The following is an 8,564-nucleotide window of genomic DNA, read 5'->3' as shown; positions in this document are numbered from 1 at the left end:
AACTGTACAATTAGAAAATCGATAGAAGAATTAGTGTATGGTAGTGTTTCTGTGAATGCCTTAGAAGTACACATGGCCAGATTTTCAGTACCATTGTAGTTTAAACGTCTGAACACTATAAATCATAGCTGTGGTGTGTAGTTCTGTATATGATTATTAATAGGGCAATAAACCTACATGCCAGATAATGTAAATTAATCAGGTAATTTTCCTTTGACGTACAATTCAATACATTTCTCTAAGTAGCAGTTTCGATGTTACTCACGAACAGTTAAACAAATATCGATTATACTAACTTGTGTGATGGACAGCACTGTGATTAAAAATCACCAGTAATTAAATTAGGATGCTCTGCAAAGATGCAGTCTTAGAATTTCAACTTGCAAGTCAAAGTAAACACTTGCCGAGGACAGGTACTTATGATATGCAGTAAGTAGTCTCTGTAATTTGACTACCAAATATAAAATATAATGAAAGAGGGTGGGGGACTTTTTTATTATTTGTATAATTATCTGCGTCAGTATTGGATAAAACAAAAAACCTAAAGGCAGTGCATGTTCACATATGGCACCATTTCTTATATATTGATTTAAATGGTGGGAACATATTCAGCTCCTTTTTTCGGGTTCCAGTCGTTCCTTCTTACAGCATGAATTCAGAGGGCTTTACGAGTTTTACTGATCGGAAATCTAAAATGAAATGACAAGAAAAAACCGCAACATGAAAAGTAAACAAAGCCACAGACAAAAATGGTTCAAATGGCTCTGAGCACTATGGGACTTAACATCTGAGGTCATCAGTCCCCTAGAACTTAGAACTACTTAAACCTAGCTAACCTAAGGACATCACACATATCCATGCCCGAGGCAGTATTTGAACCTGCGACCGTAGCGGTCGCACGGTTCCAGACTGAAGCGCCTAGAACCGCTCGGCCACACCGGCCGGCGAAAGTCACAGATTTCAGTAATATAAACTATAATATTACATGATCAGAGCCTTTTATCTTTTAACCTGGTAGTACTCTCCCAAAGTTTAGTACAACCATAAACACCGCAAATCGGCATTATAAAGGAAAAAAATTCTGCAACTGTACTTGTTACCATAACCGAAAACGAGTCTTGTGCACACACTCATGGCGGAGATCAATGTCAGTCAGCTTCAAGCGGAGTTCACGAGAAATAAGGAATCCTGCCTCGGGCATGGATGTGTGTGATGTCCTTAGGTTAGTTAGGTTTAACTAGTTCTAAGTTCTAGGGGACTAATGATCTCAGCAGTTGAGTCCCATAGTGCTCAGAGCCATTTGAAATAAGGGCCCCGCAACGAACTTGTTACGTCTCACTGTTCGACTTGTCCGCCACACTTAGCGAACGCTGGACTTCGTGTGGGGCCTACGGGAAATCAATATGTAATTGAAAAAGTACCCACTAAAGGTCTTATCTTTGTCGTGTGCTGTGGAGAGCTTTCATTCATTTAAACGTGCAGTCAAGGATCATTATTAAAATCATCTGAAACACTTACTCGCTCCCCGTCGGAGACGACGTCTGGAGACCTGCACAAGCTGTGACGTACTCTCTACGACCTCTCTTATGAGTCTCAGCTTCAAGTTTGTGACGTCATGTCATCTCACTTACTTTCTACCTCCATAACGTTGCCTAGCTGATAGGAGGTAGCCATTGTTGTCTGCTGCATTACTTGTTTGTACATTATTTCGTACTGTTTCCTTTCCCTGTGATAACTGTATGTAATTGTTGAGGTTAGGATGTTTACTAAACCTGCCCATACATAACATGATTCCAGTTTCGGTTACAAACCACATTTAACTCCTTGCGTGACTTCTTCTTTCGCGGATGCATGAAGCGCGGTTGAAGTGTCTGCCCTATGGAAGGCAGGTGGAACTTGTTCGGCTTGTCCTCATGAAACCGCTTCTCACCCTGTGGCCGTCTATGTGGGGGCTGGGCTCGCTTCTTCCGCTCATTGCAACCTCCTCTGACAAACCGTCACTTTACTGTTCACACTCTGTACTTGCTCTTGAAACGAGTCACTACATAATTAAAAAAAATTGATGAGAAAATGAAAACATCAGAACCCTTGTATAGCCAAATAAATGTGCTTTGATAGTGATAGTACTAGTTAATGTTAAAGAAGTAAATTAATGACTGTCACTAAGTGGTCACCTAAGTGTTATTAATTTTGGAATTTCCGATCTGTGCCTGGAACTCACTTTAAAAAAAAATGGTCAGCTGAACTTAGGACCGAATTTGGAACATAAGCACCAATGGTAGTAACTGACGGTATTATCCTAATGAATGTTCAAATTGCGGGGTCCAGTACCATTACTAAGGCGCACATTGACCGATTGAGATTCAGATAGAAACTCAAATGTTAAAAGCAAACACTGACAAAACAAGTAGAGAATGCATCTTACAGAATAATAACTTCAAGTGTTGTGTTACCATGGGCAAATGTATAAGTATAGCTGTTTTATACTGCCCTGTGTCATAGGTCATCGGTAAAAATGTAAATGTCGTGTGACGAGGGTCTTCCGTCGGGTAGACCGTTCCCCGGGTGCAAGTCTTTCGATTTGACACCGCTTCAGCGACTTGCGCGTCAATGGGGATGAAATGATGATGCTTAGGTCAACACAACACCCAGTCCCTCAGCGGAGAAAATCTCCGACCCAGCCGAGAATCGAACCCGGGTACTTTTTTTTTTAATCTCATTTTGTTCGTTTTAGTTCGTTGCACTTGCTCGGGGTGGACGTAGCGAGACAGCAGTTTAAATTTATCGTTGATCAGTTATCTCAGTATTTTTTTTTATTACAGAGGGCAGCTAATCCTCTGACCAAACACGCTGAGCTACCGTGCCGGCATTCTCACACTCATCAAACAGAAATTGGAAATGAATGTCACAATACCTGTGGCGAAGCACATTTGACTCTCTCTCCTTTGTATCTCTTTGGTTACATCACCATAGGTTTCTTTCTTTACAAATTATAACCATATAACATATGCAGGTAAGCTGAAGTAACTTCCGATTAGTTTAAAGCAAATAATCTAAGCCTGATCCTTGTACTGACAAGTATTTGTTACTTTTGCATTTGACCAGCATCGGAGGGAGGGATCATAAACGCTATATCTCCAAAATTGCAATTGATCTTCAAATGGTTGTTCCGTGGAGAATAGAAGTTAGGAACCGTGTTTGGTCAGATTCTTCTTTTATTAAACTACGCCCATTCGTTTTCGACCATGACAGTGATTTCAAACTACGGTTTAACCATTTATTGACCACTCACAAACACTGGTAAGCCCGTTTTACATGCCATTTTTCTGTGTGTCTTCGTCTCTTTCGATCGCTCACACGCGCTGGAGTTCTGTCACAGATTTTCTTGTGACCAACATTCACTATCAGAATTGCGCTATCCAATTAGACAGGCTAAAACCAAAATTGATTTAAAAACATTCTCTTTTCATTGACACAAAAAGAGTTTACAATACTGAATTATAGTGTACAATCAGATTTACGATTTACTTTTACAAAACATGAAACAACTACCTTTGCATGCAGTTTGACAAATGAATATATTGGTAACAAAGGTCTGTAATTTTAGATACTGGCGTCACTTAGGCAGCCCCTAATTGGTCAAGAATACTGCACAATAATATCATGTAAAATTATTGACGTTCTAACTACCTTGCTCAATAATATTGTGCAATAATATTGTGGTTTGGACGGTTGACGATAAAGACGCTGCTGCTGTGATAACTGCTCTACGAAAACTTGTTAACAGAATTGAAGTTGAAAAAAAATTATCATCAAAACTTTTTTTGTTGATGGTCCAACCGGTACAGTGCAGAAAATAGTTATCAACATACTTAGGCGGCACCACACGTAGGCATTTGCCCCACCCCGCTCTCACCCCTCTCCGGTGCACAGTGTCTGTATGCATTACAAAACTCTTATTCACTTCGGGAAGTGATTTCCTGCGAATCTGCTAAATCTGCCGCTTAGCCAAATGTGGCACTACGTGACTAATTTCAGTGAGAAATACTATGGCTTTGGCAATTACTGAACAGTTTGTTGTTCTAATTATGGTCTCGACGTAATATTCGTGTAACAAGTATTAAGTGGATAACCATCAGTTCTCTGGGATATAATTTTTTATGTTAAATGCGACCAAATCTTTTACATCAAAATTATAAACTTTAGCGTTTTGCGCAGCACCCTTCCACTTCTGGTTAAATTTCCGCGAACACTCAACGCCCCACTATCAAAAAACAAAACACTGTATTGAGAGACGTAAGTACACTAAGTCAGCGTTTACCTAATATGCACCAACACTTTGCCCTGGCAATTGTTCCGAAGATTTTAAATTTACAAGTGCTATGCCGGCTTTAAGTAACTGATAATTAATTACGGAAACGTGTAATGGTTCAAATGGCTCTAAGCACTATGGGACTTAACATCCGAGGACATCAGTCCCCAAGACTTAGAACTACTTAAACCTAACTAACCTATGGACATCACACATCCATGCCCGAGGCATGACCGTTGCAGCAGCATGGTTCCGAACCGAAGCGCCTAGAACCGCTCAGTCACAGCGACCGGCAACGTGTCATGGAATAATAGTGTACTAAACGATTATTGGCGGGTAGGTAATGTATTGTATGGAACTGGGGACCTAGAAACGAGGGAGAGGGTTTCGTCCCCGCCGTAGGTCGCAGTGGTTCATAACCCCACAACAGGCTACAGCAGTCCACTCACCCCACCGCCGACCCACACCGAACCCAGGGTTATTGTGCGGTTCGGCCCTCAGTGGACCCCCGGGAACTTCTCACACCAGACGAGTGTAACCCCAATGTTTGCGTGTTAGAGTAATTGTGGTTTACCCGTACGTGGAGAAAGTGTTTACGCAGCAGTCGCCGACATAGTGGAACTGAGGTGCAATAAAGAGAACCAGCCCGCATTCGCCGATGCAGGTGGGAAACCGCTTTCAAAACCATCCACAGACTGGCCGACAGCACGCCGGGGACAGGTACGCCTTCCCACCCGGAAAACAGTGCGTTAGACCGCACGGCTAACCGGGTGGGCGCGGTAATGTATCCTCCTTTAAATAAACATACATGTATATATTTTATTTATAATTTTGCATTAAAATTTTTTTTAGAAGGACATTGTCCTTCTTGGTCTTTCTCTGTGTTATCTGAGAAACAAATCATGCGATTCATTCTTAACATTTCTGTCTTCGTACTCATCTGCCCTGACATCCCACAATGCTGGCAATTATTTATGCATTTCGATGCGCTCTTAATCATAAAGCTCTTTCACCTAGATCTGAACCCATTTTCAACGCTATAACAACAAAGAAGAGTGAACACGAAAATGTACCGTGTCTGAAGTACGCGAGAGATTGTTCAAATGGCTCTGAGCACTATGGGACTCAACTGCTAAGGTCATTAGTCCCCTAGAACTTAGAACTAGTTAAACCTAACTAACCTAAGGACATCACAAACATCCATGCTCGAGGCAGGATTCGACCTGCGACCGGAGCGGTCTTGCGGTTCCAGACTGCAGCGCCTTAACCGCACGGCCACTTCGGCCGGCTTGCGAGAGATTGTAATGGATATTGCGCAGTGCTACAGACGGCGCAATAATTTCGAAGAGTGAAAATATTTCCAAAATGTTTGATGTTTACAATATTATTGCGCAGTTTCTCAGTCTCACACCTACACGTTCAATATTATTGCGCTTCAGAAAAAATTACGCAATATTATTGACCGACTAGGGCCTGGTAGTTGCTCTACACAACAACAGATGGCTCTGCCGTGTTGTTACTACCAGAGACCAGTTATACTATAGGCTCTCTAGTTACTACTCCCTTCATACTATGGCGTCTTCCTGCATTACAAATTCTATACAGAATAAAAGAAAGCCTTACAATTTAGATTTGAAAATTTTATGTTCCTCATTCAAACATTTTACTTCAGCTGAAACCTGCAGAGTAGTGCAGACCCTTCTGCACGGTGATTAAAGAAATATTATGCAAATGCCTATTTCGGTCTTCTTCTAATATCTCCCACGCATTAGCCATCCTCTGTAACCAATTTCCTAATAGATGAATTTGGTCACTTTTTCTATTAATACTAACTAATAATGCTGAACATAACATGACAACAATACTTAATTGCAAACACCTTTCTGACGTCCTGCAATGTTTTGCAGAACAATTTAGTACAGTTTCCTACTAAACATTAATCTCATATTGTTGGATGATTATCAGCTTTAATGCTAATCATGTATCTATTGTGTTTTCTACTCATCGTTAGCTTCGTGTTTTTTATTAATCCTTATCCCATAGTCTGCAACTGATGCCCAAATCCGAATAATTTTATGCTAACATTTACTTTACTCTAGACGACTGTTAATACCTATATGCTTCCATACAGACGTGGAAACGAAATATTATCATGCTACCCAAGCCACATAGTCTAACAACAAAACGTAATTATATGTAATCATGTGAGAACATCTACACAGTTACTGGAATACGTAACTGCACCGCTTGTCGCTTGAAAGTACTTAATCTCTCATATCACAGATGTATCCATTGTGTTGGTTTTAACGACAAGAAAAGGAGGGGTGTAATCGAAGAGGGACAGAACGTCATCAACTATCTGCTTTTCATTGAATCTCGATCCTTCGCATTTTAACAAAAGACTGGGTTCTGTCACCAACGCTGCCTGAAATTTACTGTGCGTCAGATATCATCACACAATGTCTCGCAGGTTAATAAAGATGATAGAAATCATTTTCCACCTTCATACCTTTCTTTACAACCAGATGCATTCTGAACATCAAAGTAACCAATTTCCAAGAATGTTTGGGACGTTTACCTCAGATTTCTTTCACCTACTTTCTCGAAACATTTAAGAGGTCACTGGCAGTTAGGTCCTAATTCCCTTCTATCTACAGATTTTCCAGAGTGAGATACATATTCTTTTTCTGTATTACACCGCTTCTGCTTACACTTCCGTTGTGAGGTGCATCTCAAACTTTTCCAAGAAGATCTATACGACTGTTCTTCTGTCCCTTCACAACAATTACATGGGGTAATGACAGACAGTTCGATACTAAGGTCAGTTGGAAATCCTTCGTAGATTACCTGAATAGCATTATTGTTTTGTTGTTGTTATTATTATTATTTTTACTTGTACGAATGTAAATGAAGAAATACGCATATATACACCGCCAAGCCTTCACCAGCAGCCAACCTTATATTTCAAGCTCTTCAGGATCATGATCGCATGTAAATGGACTTACCATTATGTTCGTAAACATACTAAGTATAACAGATTTACAAGTTTACGTAGCTCTAACAAAGGAAACTCCCCATCGCACACCACTCAGATCTGATCGTAAGACGACCCAGTGGATAGCTAGTCAAAAACTGAAACCATGTCAAGCATGAAAGCAGGAAGAAGGTGTACCGAAGAGTGAGAACAGAAGCAAAACAGAAACAGTGAGAAGCTGAAGGTGAACAGCTGCAGCATCGGAAATAGTAGCGTAGGTAAGGGGTCGTGGTTCTGTTGTGTCGGACTGCGAAGGGGGTGGGGGGGGGGGTCTGTGTTCAAGTCTCGCTCGTGCCCCAAATATTTATTTTTCATAAAATTATGATCTTTCCGTCCTGTCGCTGACGTGTCTTTTCTCCTTCTGTAGGCTTGGCAATTGTCATACTATACAATGGTTATAAAATATGTCATGTGGTAGAAATTTATTACCGTCGCAAGTAAATGTGATGAAACCATGTTACAACATAGGAATTCAAGAACCAAAACTTTCTAAACGGAATGCAAGAGTTATAACGTGTGGCACTTGCGTAGAACAAATAGAAGGTACGTAAGTCTGGAGGGCCCTTTCTTATACCTAGTTGTTGAAAACGGACGTTCCACCACGACACCGACACACAAATCCGAATACATGAACAGACACGTCAATGACCGCACGGACAGTACATAGTTTTGTGAAAAGAAACTTGGGGTACAAGCACGATTTGAACACAGATTTCCCCCTTAGCAATCCAACACCGTAACCCAATAGCCACGACGGCGTGGCTACATGCGTCTTCTAGAAGCAGCACATCTTGAACTTGGACCGTTCAGTGTTTTTATTTTGCTTCGTTTTCGAATTTTTTGACTGGCTGTCCACTGGGCCATCTTACCATTAAATCTGACAGGTATGCGATGGGGAGTTTCCCTTGTAAGTCATCTGAGTCACTCAGAATATACCCAGGATCCTGGTCGGAGATATTAGGATCACTAAGGCCACCTTAGTTTTCTTATAAGTCATCAAATGTGGCTATAATCTCGGGAAACGTACACGGGCTCCACTTAACAGCAGCCATTTTACCCGTCGCTTGTCATTATGTTCCCGCAGCAGGCATCCTTTGTCGTTTACCATGAAGCATCGCTCTGACATAGAGTTGAGTGAAATTGCAAGTTTTTCTGATGTATTGTGTTCTGCTGCCCATATGTAGCGGCCGGCCGGGGTGTCCGAGCGGTTCTAGGCGC

Source organism: Schistocerca americana, chromosome 6, assembly GCF_021461395.2.
Source record: "Schistocerca americana isolate TAMUIC-IGC-003095 chromosome 6, iqSchAmer2.1, whole genome shotgun sequence".
Taxonomy (NCBI): Eukaryota; Metazoa; Arthropoda; class Insecta; order Orthoptera; family Acrididae; genus Schistocerca; species Schistocerca americana.
This window is presented reverse-complemented; position numbering follows the sequence as displayed.